Source organism: Piliocolobus tephrosceles, chromosome 9 (genome assembly GCF_002776525.5).
Source record: "Piliocolobus tephrosceles isolate RC106 chromosome 9, ASM277652v3, whole genome shotgun sequence".
In the NCBI taxonomy this organism is placed as follows: Eukaryota; Metazoa; Chordata; class Mammalia; order Primates; family Cercopithecidae; genus Piliocolobus; species Piliocolobus tephrosceles.
The window spans coordinates 124,068,120-124,081,502 of NC_045442.1; the positions used below are offsets into that span (position 1 = coordinate 124,068,120).

The 13,383-nt window shown below is 48.1% G+C and overlaps 1 protein-coding gene across 1 annotated transcript in view; it reads left to right on the plus strand.

The window, feature by feature from the left end:
• The first annotated feature begins 225 nt into the window (after positions 1-225).
• Positions 226-13,383, plus strand: part of SFMBT2 (Scm like with four mbt domains 2) — a 258,911-nt gene continuing 245,753 nt past the window's right edge. Inside the window, exon 1 of the mRNA XM_023230544.2 lies at positions 226-314. The gene's annotated coding sequence lies outside the window, so the exon portion shown is untranslated. The remainder of the gene's footprint in view (positions 315-13,383) is intronic.

Sequence of the window (13,383 nt, forward strand, 5' to 3'; positions counted from 1 at the left end):
GGCTTAAATTTTGCAAGCGCTGGAAAAGGTCGTTGAAGGAGTTCGCTGCACGCGCGCGCGCGCACACACACACACACACACACACACACACAAAAATCTTAAAAAAAAAAAAAAAAAAAGAGCGCCGAGCATGCGCACAGAGAGGATGCCATATTGGAATGAGCTGTAGTGGGAGCCGGAGGACCGGAGCGGGCGCGAGGGAGGCGGCGGGCGGGGAGCGAGCGGGCTAGGGCGGGCGAACCAGCGAGGCCGGCGCCCTCCCGGGCTGCGCCCGGGTCCTGGATCCACGCCGAGGGCAGGACGAACTTCACCAGGTAGGACGCCGCGCCGGCTGCTGTCCCCGGCGCCCAGCAGCCCTCCGGCCCGCAGGTTGAGGGCGCCGGTCAGGGGCTTTTTCCAGTCTAGGAAAAAAAAGAAAAGGAAGCCCGAGCGAGCCGGGGTTGGAAGTGGGGGGTTGGGGAAGGCTGGGGAGGCTGCAGGGGAGCGAAAGAGAAGGGCAGGAGAAGAAAGCGACTGTACTTGAGCGAAGCCTCAAACTCCTCTGTGCGCTCCAGGTTGTCATTTTTTGCTTCCCGGGTCCCCTTCGCCTGCGTCTCCGGGTTCGGAAAAGCCGGGTCGTGCGGGAGTCCGTCCGGAGTTGCAAAGTGTCCTCCTCCCCCGGGCTCAGCCTGTCCCTTCCCGCCGCCCACCTCCCTCTTTCTGCACTCATTTTAGCGACGCAGCCGCCGCTGCTACCTTCCCCGCGCTCCCGCGTCTCCACCGCGCTGGGGTCTCCCCTTTTTTTGGGGGTGGGAGAAAAAGATGGTGAGGACGGGAAATCGGAGACAGGCATGGGGGTAAAATATCGTGCAGACATTCGGAATCGCCCCCTTGGAAACATTTGCCTGAGCAACTGAAATGAAATGGGCAATAGTAGTTTTGGAGCGAGCTCCAGCGAGGATGGTCTTTTTGTTCATTTTTTTTCTCTTTAAAGTAATATCCTGTCACTTGGGGGCTTTCCGATTGTCTCCTCTTATCCGACCCCCTTTCAAAATTACTGACTTGAGCTGGTTCTGGAGTTTATTTTTTAATATGCGTGTGTGTGTGTGTTTTGCAGAAATCCGCCAAAATGCAACTGTAGGAACTGTTAGATGTATTTATTGATTTTGACCCAAGGCGGTGGGAGGGGGCTGGCGGGAGCTGGGGGATCCTGGAGGGTGGAAAGTGGCTGATTGTCGGTGGCCGGCGCACATCCAGAGCCTGATCCGTACTCGTGTTTTCTTGGAAGCGCAACTGCGGGAACGGAGTCTTTAGAAACCGTGCCAGTTTCAATATGGCGGGCTAAGGTGGCTTTTAAAAACTGAAAATAAAGGTTTTGAGGTGGGAAAAAACCCAGCTGAAGTTTCCACCCCTTAGTTTCGACTCTCTTTGGCTACCCCAGGAAGCGCTTTAGCGAATTAAGTGGGGCAAAAAAGAAGGAATGGGCTGCTCTTTTTTTTTTTCCTGTGGTTAGAGTCTGTGTGTCAAGTCCATTGCTAGGGGGGAAAGGATGGAGAGGTGCCGCTGGCCCGGACCAGGGCACCGAAACGCGACTGTCGTGTGTGCCTGTGGATTAGTGTGCAGGCCTGTGTGTGCGCAGTTTTTTGGGTGTGTGTGTCAAAGAGAACCGCCCCGAATGTGTGTGTGCGTCTTGGAACCAGACCCTGCCATGATTTGACGTGACACACTGCGGACACGTGGTGCAAAATACATGAGGGCAGAGAGAGTGATTTATTTTGGCTTTCTAGGAGACGAGCTAGCCCTCGCCTCGTGTGTACTGGAGCCTGCGTTGGTAGATCCGCGAGTAGGTGGGGCGAGGAGGTGCTTATTAAAAGGACTAACTGTCCTGGGTATTGGGTACAATCGGGCCGCAGACGCCAGCCGGATTTCGTGTGTGCAGGCGGCGCGTTGCACTTAATGGTGGGCTCCTGCTTTCCTCCACGCCGCGCTGGGGTGGGAGGTGGGGGACTGAGACCGAAGCTTGGAGAAGACCAAAGTGGTGGTGGCGGCGGTGGTGGTGTGGGACAGAAGGGCGGGAGCATGCGGATCTCGGCAGACAAGCACGTAGGGTCGAGGCGAGGGGTTGCCTTTCTTACTTTTGGGTTTCGCGCTCTAGGGAAGGTGGGGGATGGGGACAGCGGTTTGAGAAAAAATTGTCCCTTGCTCTGCTTAGGAACCCTCTCGGCGCATCGGAGAGGGGCTTCTTCTTGTCTTGCCTAGCACGGAGGCCGGGCGGTCGCCAGGGGATGTGAGTGGGCGGCGAAGTGTGAGGGAAAGGTCGGCGTTCCGGGGCGGGGAGGATCTGGGAGTGGAGTTTGGAGACAAAATCGGAGTCAGGCAGAGGAGCCGGAGGGAAAGCCAGCACACGCGAGCTCGGGTGAGAGCCACCGGAATGCGGGAACGCAGCGTAGCCGGGAACAGGGGTTCCCGACAGAGGTCGCCCGTGGCCAGGACGCGGCCGCTGAACAGAGGTCGCGCGGCGGTGCCTGCCCGAGGGACCTCGTGGGCGGGGGCCACACGGCGGCCGTGCACGGTCCCCGGGGCTGGCGTGGGCAGGTGGGAGGACCTCCTCCGGGCCCGCGAACCTCATCTTGCAGCGGCCAGGTGCCTGGAGGCGTTTTTAAATGATAAGGTTACAAAGACATGTTGGCCAGGTCTGTAGTTAGCGCAGCAACGTGGTTTGCAGGAGGGCAGACCGCGGCTGGACAGGGTCCCTCGGACGCCGTGCTGTCGGTGGGTGGGGGCGGGAGCAAGCGGCACTGGCTGGGAGACCTCGCGCCAGGTGACCCCTCCCACCTGGGCGGCGAGGCTGAGCGATGGCGACGCGCTGGCCAGGACGCGTCCATGGCTCCTCCAGCCTGCGCTTGGGCGCGCCCTCCTGGGGCCGGCTTTCCCATGGGCCCCGCGAGATGGGAGCAGCCTAAAATGGCTCTGTGCTGCGAAGCTGCAGTTTCAGCCGCGAACCCCTCCCCTTGTCCTCCTGACGTCGCTGCTGACAAGCGCACAATTTACTCCAACGCCCCGAAACCCGCGATTTTGCACGGGGCTGTGCCGTGGAAGCGGATGTACAGTTGATTACAAAGAACATTCCACAGGATTCTCGAAGGCCCCAAGTTTTTCCTTCTGGTGGGGAGAAGGGAGGAGCCGAGACGGGGCAGGAGCCGGGCCGACCACCGCTCTGGCACCCAGGGGCTCGGGGCGCACCAGTAGCTGGGCCTGGGGGCCTGGGTGCGCGAAAAGCCGAGGGAGTTCCCGGGGCGCGGATCGGGACCACGCGGGGCAATAGCCACAGACACGGGTGCTCGTGCTTGATGGCGTTTGTGGTGTCCGAGAATTCCAGGAAGAGGCCGGAAAGCCTGGAAGACCGTTCCCAAACTTCTGGAGACCAGCTCGCAGTTTCGCTTTCGGAATTTTCAGGATCTTTGGGCTTTTAAAGTCGGGTGGGATTCCGAGAAGGCAAGGCGAGGCTCGTGACCCTGACGATCGGCCGCCCGACTTCTCGCCCATCCCAGCGTTCTCTACCTTGTTTCCCTGAACCTTGCCGAACCGAGCCAGGTTTGGGGTTCCGGGGCCTCGCGCGCCAACCCCAGCTGCGTCCTGAGGGTTCCCGGGGCGCAGCCGCGGCTGATCCGAGGCCGTTGGTGGGAAATCAGTTTAGACCAGGCCGACCCCTCTTGGATCTGGCTCGGTTGCAGCTGCCCGCCACTCTCCGTACCCCCTCCACTCTTGCACCGTAGAGAAGGGAACTGGGAGACCCACTAGTGTGTCTGCACCAAGGAAATGGACCCGGGTTCCACCAGGTCGCAGAAAAGGAAAAAACAGGCTTAAATGTGGCCTCGTTTCCTGGGGAAGCTGTTGGGGGTGGGGAGGGAGTTGAGCGGGTAAGTGGGGTGGGGGAGGGGAGAAGCCTTGTTGCTCAGAAGAAATTGTTCCCTAGGCCCTCCCGGAAGATACGAGGTCTGCGACTTTTTCCCTACTAAGCATTAAATTTGCGCACACTCTGCCTTCTCCCTTCCATAAATAAATACTCTCTCAGATCTTATCTTTGCTCTTGCTGGGACCAAGCTGCCTGCCTGCAGGAGAGTGGGAGACACCCAGGCTTGTTGTCCCCCTATGCCAACCGTCCAGGTCCCCACCAAAGAAGAGTTTACTGCTTGCAGGATCCATTCCTGGGCTAGTGCAGAACACTGTCCCGCGGCAGGGGGTCTCGCAACCCCCATCCTGGAATAGAGAGTGGTCAACCACTCTGTTTTGATGTGTGTTGCTCTAGAAGTGCCGGTGGAGGCCTCCGAGGTGGAAACTGTTTCCCATTTCCCCTTGGGATACATCCATCCTGAACCTCAAACAGCAGGCCCTGCTGGCAGATGCGTTTCAGTAATGATGGGAGTAATACATCGCAGAGTTTTTCCTCTTCCTGTGTTCTTGCAGACATTATAGACTATTTTTTTAACATTGCTTGTTATAAATAACTGGCTTCACGATTCTTGACTTAAAGTCAAGACTTTAAAAAAGCCAGAAAAGGTTCCTGACTCTTCCCTGTTTTGTTTTCATCATAAAGCTTTCCTGGGAGTACTAAACATTTGTCTATTTTCCATTGCTGCCCACTCTAGCTAAGGTGGCATTTTTTTTTTTTCACCACTGCCCCCAAAGGACTCCCACATTTGAGAAGAAATAGTGAGTGATGGAAGCATGGCTTTGAATAGTAAGAAAATGAGGTTCCATTTTATTGATACAGGATGTTTTGGGGATATAAAAAGTCCATAAAGGAAATTTACTCTCTCCAGGGCCTACACTTATGCCTAAAAATTTTTGTCAGATTATCAGAGTTTTCTCCTACACTTATGCCTAAAAATTTTTGTCAGATTATCAGAGTTTTCTTTTTTTAAATAATTTGAACAAAAAGAGTTCACTGTGGGATTGGAATAACCTACAGTTCTAGTATACTTGGGTTGGACATTTCTCTCTTTATATTTTATTACTCTGAACTTTTGAGGTTCATGGGTGCAGTGGTCAGAAGGAAATTTTACCCTGCTCTGAAGTAAGAACTCATAAACATTTTTGTACCAAAAGGATATTGGGACCTGTAATTCAGGATGCATTTTGTGGTTTTTCTAACCATTCTTAATCTATGTTACCTCAGCAGCAACTTATTGCCGCCATCCTACAAATTAAAAAAAAAAAAAATGTTGGGAAATTATATATCACAACAAACCAGGAAGTGAATGTGTGTATTCAGTTTGGTGATCCAGGATCTGTTGGAAGATTCCTGAGAGAGAGAGAGAATCAGGCCTAGTGTCTAGGTAGAGATGGTTCTGTTCAGCTGTGGGATCTGTGACAAGTGAGTCACCTTTCTCAGCCTCAACCTCCTTATCTACAAAATAAAGGTGCTGGCCTGGAATCTCACTCAAAGATCTCTGTGCTTCTATCTGGGAAAAATACATCTGTGATGGAGTACATCTATGCAGATAGGCCCAAGAGATTCATCGTTCATACTCATGTTCCCCTAAAGGATGGTGAAAACATGACTGGCCTTAGGTAACATCCATGCGCAACCGTGCTTGTGAAGGCAGCAGCTGAGCTGTGGGCCCTGCTGCAGAGTAAAGTACTGTTGTTAAGTGAGGTAAGCTCCACATGGGGTCATGTTTTCGTTTGTGCTCTGGAAAAGGTGAAGGGTAGAGAAGATGGAGGTTTATACGTATGTGGCCTTCCCACATAACCCCATAAAGGTATGGCCTGGGTTAGAGCAGTGTGCCTTTGAATACAAGCAGTGAGGAAACACCTGACGTCATCTTGTTCTGATAATTTCCAGGCTCAAAGAGACTCTTCCAGATAGCACAGTGTACCCCACCATTCCAGACGGGAGGGTGCTTGGACCTCCTGGGTCCGTGTTTATGATATGGATGATGACTGCAGCCTTCTGGTAGCCAGCAAGTGAGTGAGAGCATCCACTCTGAAGTTCAAGATTTTCCATTCCTAGGGTTTAGGTTTGGCCACTGGGCAGTACTTCTGCTCTTTGTTAGACTAAAAGTTTCTGGGACAATTCCTAAGAAAAATACTCTTGTTGGCTAAAACAAGTGTTGGCTGTGTTTAAGTCAAGTGTAAATAAGATGTTTACAAGACTGTGTTGTAAGGAAGGGAAGATAGTCTGCTTAGAACTTTCAGTATAAGAAAGAATGTGTCACATGATTCATGTAAGGTTTCCAAGTAAAATGCTTCAGGATTGGTTTTGCATGATCAGTTCATCACTGTGCTGTTGAAAAGATGCCACCTTAACACTTCCCATCTGGTTGGCCTGTAGTAAATTTTAAAAAGCAAAAGTGATAATATGTCAACCATGCACTGATGGTTAGGGTCCCTCACGTTATTGATGAGATGGCACGTCTAGGCTTCCATTCATGTGTGTTTTTGACATTGATTAAAGAAAGAATCCATTGTGTTTCTCTGTTTCATTCCTTTCTCATTTTCTGAAAAGCAAAAATGACACATTTTGATAGATTAGGGCTTGCTAAAGCATTTGGTGACTTCTGCAAAGTAGAACAAATAATGTTAGCAACTGTGATGAGACAAGAAGTGTATGGAGGTGTGGGACATGTGGGAGAAGGGGCAGGCTTTCATCTTGTGAATTTTTCCCTGTAGTTTTACTGGCCAAGGAAAAGATGTCTTATAAACAGATGTTAAGGTATGCCTTCCCTGCTTTCTGCCAAACTTGGCAAGTTGTTTTTTTCCCCTCCATTTCAATCAACAGTAATATATGAATGGAATCACTTTAAGGAATGATACAAGAGTGTGAAATTCCAACTCTAAGTTCCTACAAAGTCTTGTTTTAAATATAACTTAAATGAGTACCTCCAAGGAATGGGACATTTGGATTGTAGGTCTAGAGATTTAGCAGTGAAAGGATTGTGAATTAATCTGATGTGAAATTACCTCTTTACTCCAAATACTCTTTATTTAAAAATATTTTTAGATTTTTTTTTTTTTTTTTGAGACGGAGTCTGGCTCTGTCGCCCAGGCTGGAGTGCAGTGGCCGGATCTCAGCTCACTGCAAGCTCTACCTCCCGGGTTTAGGCCATTCTCCTGCCTCAGCCTCCCAAGTAGCCGGGACTACAGGCGCCCGCCACCTTGCCCGGCTAGTTTTTTTGTATTTTTTAGTAGAGATGGGGTTTCACCGGGTTAGCCAGGATGGTCTCGATCTCCTGACCTCGTGATCTGCCCGTCTCGGCCTCCCAAAGTGCTGGGATTACAGGCTTGAGCCACTGCGTCCGGCCTATTTTTAGATTTTTAAGAAGCTTTTATGGATACACACTAATGGTACATATGTATGGAGTGCATGTGATATTTTGATACAAGCGTACATGTGGAAGGAGCAAATCAGGGTCATTGGGATCCATCACCTCAAGCATGTATCATTTGTTTGTGTTACAAGCATTCCAATCCAGTCCTTCAAATACTTTTAAAAATAAAATTAAAAAAAGCTGCTTATGTAAATATCTGCTGTTGGCCAGCGACTCTTCTTCTTGCTTCATATTTATATTTCATCTATTTTAGGAGAGTTTTGTTGTCCTCCTGTTACAGAGGAGGCAGGCTTTAGATAGCTTGAGTTACTTGCCTAGAGCGCCAGCCAGCAGGAGAGAGAGTTATTTGAAATCCCAGTCTTACATGTTGTCTTAAGATTGTAACTGCTACCTCTTGATTGCTTACTACTGTGTGTGAGATACTTGCATAGCACTTTATTTATTTTTATTTATTTGCTTATTTTGAGATGGACTTTGGCTCTGTCAGCCAGGCTGGAGTACAGTGGTGCGATCTCAGCTCATTGCAACCTCTGGCTCCTGGGTTCAAGTGATTCTCCTACCTCAGCCTCCCCGGTAGCTGGGACTACAGGTGCGCACCACCATGCCCAGCTAATTTTATGTTTTTAGTGGAGATGGGGTCTCACCCTGTTGGCTAGGCTGGTCTTGAACTCCTGACCTCAAGTGATCCTCCCGCCTTAGCCTCCCAAAGTGCTGGGATTACAGGTGTGAACCACCATTCCTGGTCTCACCTTGCACTTTAAACCATTCACTTATTTAATTTTTATAGGTGGGGGTTGTTTTGTTTATTTTATTGATTTGGAAATTGAGTCTTTGGAGAGGTTATACAGGGTCATTCTAATAGGGTTTGTGTTTAGTAGTTAATTTTGAAATGGAGTAAGACTAAATCATTCTCTTTTTGGATTTAGTTCAGGTGGTTGCGGGAGAGCAGAGCTTTTCTTTTTTTTTTTTTATTATACTTTAAGTTCTAGGGTACATGTGCATAACGTGCAGGTTTGTTACATATGTATACATGTGCCATGTTGGTGTGCTGCACCCCTCAACTCGTCAGCACCCATCAATTCATCATTTATATCAGATATAACTCCCCAATGCAATCCCTCCCCCCTCCCCCCTCCCCCTGACAGGCCCCATTGTGTGATGTTCCCCTTCCCGAGTCCAAGTGAGCTCATTGTTCAGTTCCCACCTATGAGTGAGAACATGCGGTGTTTGGTTTTCTCTTCTTGTGATAGTTTGCTAAGAATGATGGTTTCCAGCTGCATCCATGTCCCTACAAAGGACGCAAACTCATCCTTTTTTATGGCTGCATAGTATTCCATGGTGTATATGTGCCACATTTTCTTAATCCAGTCTGTCACTGATGGACATTTGGGTTGATTCCAAGTCTTTGCTATTGTGAATAGTGCCGCAATAAACATACGTGTGCATGTGTCTTTGTAGTAGAATAATTTATTCAAGGACGCTTACATCACTGTTTTTAAATGTATAAGTGCAGATGCTTAGTTAGGACAGAATGTTGTTTCCTGTTGTATGAACTGACGATTTAAGATTTGAAAAGTGTTGAATTTCTGAAATTTCATCTTTGTTAAGAAAATAATTGATTTTAATATAAATCAGTTTTCTCCCCCTGAATGTAGGTAAGAATATGTTTTAAATAAAAGTCCTTGGTAGAAATGAAAAAGACACTATTGAAAGCTAGGGGAAGAGAGCTAGAATTTCCCCTTCCAAACAGTGTTGGCCACTGAAAAGAACAGTCTTTTAGAGTGAACTTCAGTTTTTGGTCTTTTATTGGATTATTTCCTTTTCATGTAGAAAACTGAAGACAGACACAACAGCTGCTCTTTTTGTGAGTCCCAGGTACACACCGTTTTGTGCCTCCTCAGTCTTGTCAGCTGCTTCTAGACCCCTTCCCTGGTGCTGTTGGCCTGGGACTACGAAGGTGGAGAATCAAAGGCCCTTGCTCTATATTGGTGGAAATTAACTGCACTTCTTTTAATGGGCCAGGGAAAAAGTCCAATTTTGCCAAATTGAAGTGGCTGAATTTTCACAGTTGGTATTATTTTTAGGAAGTGCACTAAATTTGGGGTGTTGTAAATAAAGCACAGTTGGGATGGTTAGAGTGAACCAAGTCCTGGGAATTCGCAAACCCCATTTCTGGTTCAGGACTTTTGGTGTGACCCTGGCTAATCCCTTTCAGCATCACCCTCCTCTATATTTGATTTTTGCTGCGATGGATGGCAGGATAGAATATTTGCTAGGCACAAGTGTAGTTTAAAAACCTGCTTTAAGAGGTGGAAGACATGTTTACTTAAGCTTTTGGCGTTGGGACAAATATACTGTCTTTTTATTAGAGAAAAATCTCTGTGACTCTTTTACAAGGTACACACTTCACAACTGCAGAGGAAGCATTCGTGTTTGCAGTCACTTTTCTTTTTTCCCATCTCCAGATTGGGAAGGACATTTCTTTCCAGGTGGGCTTTATATATATATATATAATATATATAAATTTAGATATAAATACATATTTATATATCTAAATATTATATATTTAGATATGTATTTTATATATATTTATATATTTAGATATATATTTATGTATATATACTCAGTAGTCACCATCTTGCCTGTGTACTCAACAGAACTACTCCCTGGTAATGCAAGAGCTCTCTTGTCTCCTGTCTGCATTATATCTGTCACTGGATATAAATGGTACCAATTGGTACGTGGCATAGGTTGCAGTTCTTCAATTAAAGACAGACATTCGTGGGAGACCGTTCTAAATAGCCTACAGTTGGTATTCCGTTGGAATGAGATGCATGGCTTGTGTGGAACTCATGGAGAAATGTCCCATGAAACGGCTTGGAACGGCATGCTGTGGAGTTAGCCACAGAAAAAGTCAAGGGCATAGAATGAAAAGCACACTGCCAAAATTTAGGTTGGATTATGGTGGTGGTTGCATTTGTACCTGCAGGGAGAGACTGAGTTCACCTTCCTAAGCACAGAGAAGTGGGAAAGAGGAGTCTTTGGAAGGAGGTTTTGGGTAGGAAGATCAGGGTTTATCCTGAGCCCATCACCCTGGCGATGTCTGAACCAGAGGACAGAGGTCATGAATATGCATGAGGACATCAGAGGGCAACATTTACTTTCCGGGCAGCCTCCTTTTGTCAATTACTTTCCTAGTTGGTTTTAATTCCCTAAGTTAAACTTTACCTGCCTGTGGAGATACTTTAATCATAATTGTTCTTTCGTAGCACAAATTCTATTTATAAACAAACAGGAGGTATAAGATCACTCCTCCAGCTCCCTGTGCTGGAAGTTGTGGGTTGAATCCTGGTGTGTCCTTTCACCTGGATATATTTGCTCAGAGAAAGTCAACATGAATGTCATGGTTGAGAGGTGTAGTCTGTATCCTACATGTTTGGTGTTTTCTCATCTCACTTGCAGCCTCAGCCTTAATTTTCCCATTGACCTAACGAAAAGGAGGCTTTTAAGGTCCCAAGAGCGCAAAAAGGTGTGTACTTAAGAGACTTACCGCCCAGGCTCTTTTTGGAGGGGATGCTTTTTGTTTATTTGTTTTTTCTTTGAGACAGAGTCTCACTCTGCCGGCCAGACTGGAGTGCAGTGGCACGATCTCAGCTCATTGCAACCTCCGTTTCCCGGGCTCAAGCAATTCTCCTGCCTCAGCCTCCCAAGTAGCTGGGATTACAGGAGTGTGCCACCACACCTGGCTGATTTTTGTAGTTTTAGTGCAGACGGGGTTTCACCATGTTGGCCAGACTGGTCTTGAACTCCTGACCTCAGGTAATCTGCCCGCCTCAGCCTCCTAAAGTGCTGGGATTACAGGCATGAGCCACCGCGCCTGGCTGGAGGGGATGCTTTTTGAGAGGTTTGTTCTGTGGCAGGTGAGATCCTTGGGGCTTTCTAAGGAGAGGACTTTTCTAACTGAGTGGAAGAGGCAGCAGAGGAGGCCCCAAGCCAGACGGGCTCTTCTGAGAAGCATTCTCATGTCCCTGTGCTAATTAAAAAGGAAAAGAAGTTCGACTGAATGCAGCTGCCAGGGTTTCCTGTTGAAGCTGACAGCTTTCAAGAGCCTGGGAGGCCTGATGCCCTGGAGGAGCTAATCCCTGCCAAGTCTGTGCCCCCTGCCTTTAGGTGAGGAGATGCCAACCGCTGGATGCCATCAGCTTCATAGAAGCCGACAGCTGTGGAGCAATTTGGCGTTTTTTTTCTCTTCTTGCCTTCCCCCTAATGCACCCTCTGTGGGATGATTATTGAAAGATAGCCAGCCCTGGAATGAGAGATAACCATCGCAGCCCTCCACGCTGCTGCTTGGAGAAGGACATACCCTTGTACAGTAACAGACAGAGTTTATGGCGAAACTTGGGATTTAGTCCTCGTCATTCACTGCCTTTAAAACTGACCGAACTGTGCTGTGTGCTTCCTAGAGAGCTGTGAAGTGCAGAACCTCCTCTTTCCCTCTTCCTCCCTCTACTGCTGTGAACTTCAGTGGCCTTGTACGAGTGATGAGATTAGGTCTTTGAATAGCCAGCTAGGCACTCAGGGCCACGTGTCAACTGGCCACTACATATTCGTCAGGTTCTCCTGCCCATTTCCCAGTGCGGGCTCTGGGACCAGAGAGGCAGAGCTCACCCTGCCTCCCCCTTAGCCTGGAGGAACCTCCCATTCCTCCGGCTTGTCAGACATCACAGTTTTCTCCAGGCCTGGCTCAGATCCACCTTTTTCATGAAAGCTTTTGTGATCTGGCTCAGCCCATGGTGACTATTCCCTTCTTTCAGTCTCTGTTCCATCCTGGTGGATGCTCTATTATTTCCTCCTGCCACATCCTCTTGATTATAACAAGGAAGGTGAGTGGAAACTTACCTTCCCTGACGTGCTTGAGTGGGAGATGAGAGTGAAGAAGCTTCTAGGACAGTCCCTTCTTTTTACAGCTGAGGACAGTGTTGCTTGGGGCACTTAAAGGCCAGGAGCACATTCTGGTGCCTGATATGACATTATCGTATGGACACGGGCCTCCTGCCAGTCCTGCACATTTTCTGAGTCCTTTACTGACCATAGTAAGTGAGAGTGTTTTTATTTACTTTGCCTAATGATTTTCAGGCAGACTCTAGTAAACTTCCTTCATGCACTTAAATGATATAATTTATAAAATTTGGTGGATAGACCAGGCGCAGTGGCTCACGCCTGTAATCTCAGCACTTTGGGAGGCTGAGACAGGCAGATCACTTGAGGTCGGGAGTTTGAGACCAGCCTGGCCAACATGGTGAAACCCCATCTCTACTAAAAGTAAAAAATTGGCTCGGTGTGGTGGCACACGCCTGTAATCCCAGCTACTCAGGAGGCTGAGGCAGGAGAATCGCTTGAACCCAGGAGGCAGAGGTTGCAGTGAGCTGAGATCATGCCACTGCACTCTAGCCTGGGCTACAGAGCTAGACTCTGTCTCAAAAAAACAAAAAACAAAAACCCAAAAACCTTGGTGGATAGGAGATATCTATATACTCCAGTTGTAGGAATCTCCGACTAGAATGCTGGGCTCCACAGGTGAGGGGTTCCCGCTGGCTGGTAACTTCACGGGGTTGGGACTCTTCATCTCTTCATTATTGATATTTTAGTTAACAGTGGGAGAAGAACTTCTTTTGGTATTTTGAACTTTGTGGCACCTCTCAAGCATTGTTGCTGTGCACTTGTTTGGCTTGAAGTCATCAATTCATAAAATCCACCCAGAAAATTATGCCCTAATTAGGCATTATCCATGCATGTCTGGCTTACACAAGCCTTCCTTGTAAGTTTCTTTACTTTTTGAGTCTCATGATGGTATGGACAACACAAGATCTACTTAAAATGACTTATCTGCATTTGTATGTAATGCAATACACAAATCTGTTGGGGGAATATAAGGTTTACTTAGCTCTTTTGCAAACTTGGGGGGATGCTCTAATTTATTCCTTTTAATATTTGTAAGGGACAAGGAAATCCTGTATGTAGGATTTGTCCAATAGGTTTGAACCCAGCGCGACTACATCTCTGCTAATTC